This window comes from Condylura cristata, unplaced genomic scaffold, assembly GCF_000260355.1.
Source record: "Condylura cristata isolate star-nosed mole 26May11 unplaced genomic scaffold, ConCri1.0 scaffold00024, whole genome shotgun sequence".
Lineage (NCBI taxonomy): Eukaryota > Metazoa > Chordata > Mammalia > Eulipotyphla > Talpidae > Condylura > Condylura cristata.
The window spans coordinates 23,009,020-23,011,596 of NW_004567125.1; the positions used below are offsets into that span (position 1 = coordinate 23,009,020).

The following is a 2,577-nucleotide window of genomic DNA, read 5'->3' on the forward strand; positions in this document are numbered from 1 at the left end:
CACCTCCGGGGCAGGCGGGAATCGAACTCATGCGGAAGCGGCTTTAGATTCTCAGTGCAGTGCTTTAACCCGCTGCGCCACCAGGGAGGGCCGTAAGCAGTATTTTTAATAGATCATCTAGAACTGCAGTCTTCAAAGCAGGATGGCAAGACAGACTTTGAAGTGCAAGAAGAAAATGTCTTAATTATTCCCAATATCTTAAAATATATTTTGATAAGTTTTGTAAAGCTATAACAAATGGATATAGCAGTATGTAGTACTGGCAGCCCAGCTGAATAATAGATTGGATCGTGACTCCTAGATGTGGAAAACTGCTTTAACAGGTAGTGAAAATGTGGAGGTGGTTTAGAACTGGATAATGAGTAAAGACTAGTAGATTTTTGATGTGTATGGTAGAAAAATCTACACTGCCTTGAAGACAGACTTAGGTGATTCTGGTGTCTGATGAAGATGGAAATGAGGAACATTTTAATGGAAATTGGAAGAAAGGTGGTCCTTTTTAAAAAGTGGCCAAGACTTGGCTGAACTGATTTATAGTGTTTTATAGGAAGTAGAAGCTTAAAATGATGAGCTTGGACATTTAGGTGAGAGTATTTCTTTCTTTTATATATATATATATATATATATATATATATATTTTACATCATTCTTCATTTTGTATATTTTTTCATCTCGGTTGTAATCCCTGTGAACTTCCCACCACCAGTCACCCATGTATCATCACCATAGTCCTGTGCATTCTTCCCACCCCACTTTTGATTATGTTCCCTTCTTCACCCCCATTGAATGTCTCTGGTTTATAGCTGCTCATTGATTTTTGTTTTTACTTTATTACAATTTGTTTTTTCTCTAATCCCTTATGCTCCTGCCATGAGTGAGACCGCTGGTCTTTTTCTTTCTGGTTTATTTCTCTAAGCGCGATCTCTTCCAGCTCCATCCTTGTTGCTGCAAAAGGCATGAGTTTATTTTTTGATTGCTGAGTAATATTCCATTGTGTATATGTACCACAGCTTTTTTTTTTTTTATCGCAGCTTCTTAATCCATTTATCTATTGGGCATTTGGGTTGATTCCACAATTTTCCTATCATAAATAGGCTTTCCAGACACAAGGTAGCCAAGATTCAAAAACATGAAACCACTTAAAAAGTAAAAAACAGTATATCAGGGGAAATGTAAGAGAAACCCTTAGTCAGCTTTCTTTAGCAGTGACTTCTTAAATACAACACCAAAAGGAAATACAAAACCATGAAGGAAAAAATTGGTAAGTTGTACTTTGTCAAAATTAAAAAAAAACTCCTCTGTGATAGATACTATGAAGAGAATGAAAAGATAAATGATAAATTGTTAGAAAATATTTACAAATCACATAACAAATAAAGGACTTACTTCCAGAATATATGAAAAGTGCTTAAAATTCAAAAACAAAAAGATCATCCCAGTTAAGAAATCTACAAATGACCCAAGCAGATACTTCTTTGAAGAAAGTATCTAAGTAGACATAGAAGAAAGAGATAAAGGAAAAGATTTTCAAAATCATATATGCCATAGGGAAATGAAAATTTAAATCACAGTGAGCTATTGTAACATGCCTATTACAGTGACTAAAATTCAAAAATTAATACATTGATGGCAAAAATGCAGAGCAATGGTAGCTCATATTCACTGCTGATGAGAATGCAAAATAGAATGGCCCCTGTGAAAGACACTTTCAGTGGATTACAGTATTCCAGCAATCACATGCCTAGGTACTTAGCAAGTGATTATAATATTTATATGTACACAAAAATGTATACACTAATGCCATAGCAGCATTATTTATAATTACTGAAAAGTGAAAGCAAAGAAAATGTCCATGACGGCACTGGAAACAAGCTGGCAAATCTATGCATAGGATATTATTCAGTGATTAAAATGAACAAACTTGATCCATACAATACATGGATAGATTTTAAGTGCATTTTAAGTGCATTTTACTAAGTGAAAGAAGCAGGCCCCCAAAAGTTAACTCATTGTATGTTCAATTTGTATGACATTCTGGAAAAGGTAAAACTATAAAAGAACTGAAAGCAGATTGATAATTTCAGGCATTAGGTGAAAGTAGTAGTTCACTATAAAGGGGATGTACAGGGAACTTTTACTGTGAAGGAACTGTTACATAAAGTATTACATGTTCTGTGTGGTTCTGAATTATGCCGTGCTTTTATTCAAATATCTAAAACTTTACAATCCAAAGAGCAAACTTCAACAAATACAAAATAAACATAGGCACATCAAAAAGAATCTTGGGGATACCAGGAAGGAATGCAGCCTCTGACAGATGATTCTCACTGTATTTCAAATGTAGGACATAACCACACAGAAGGGGAGTGGAGAGAAAGGTAACTAAGTAACTGGAAGATATTTTTTTTTTTTTAAAGTAGAAGTAGTAAGCATAAAGATAGAACAACAATATATAGATACTCTACTCTTGGTAAAAAAAATTTTCAGGGCCCTCCCTGGTGGTGCAGCGGGTTAAAGCACTGCACTGAGAAGCTAAAGCCACTTCCGCATGAGTTCGAGTCCCGCCTGCCCCGGAGG

General features: G+C 35.3%; 1 protein-coding gene across 1 annotated transcript in view; it reads left to right on the top strand.

Moving 5' to 3' along the window:
* The window catches only part of CEP350 (centrosomal protein 350kDa), a 100,147-nt gene that overhangs the window by 51,323 nt on the left and 46,247 nt on the right, over positions 1 to 2,577 (top strand). The gene's annotated exons all lie outside the window — the stretch shown is intronic.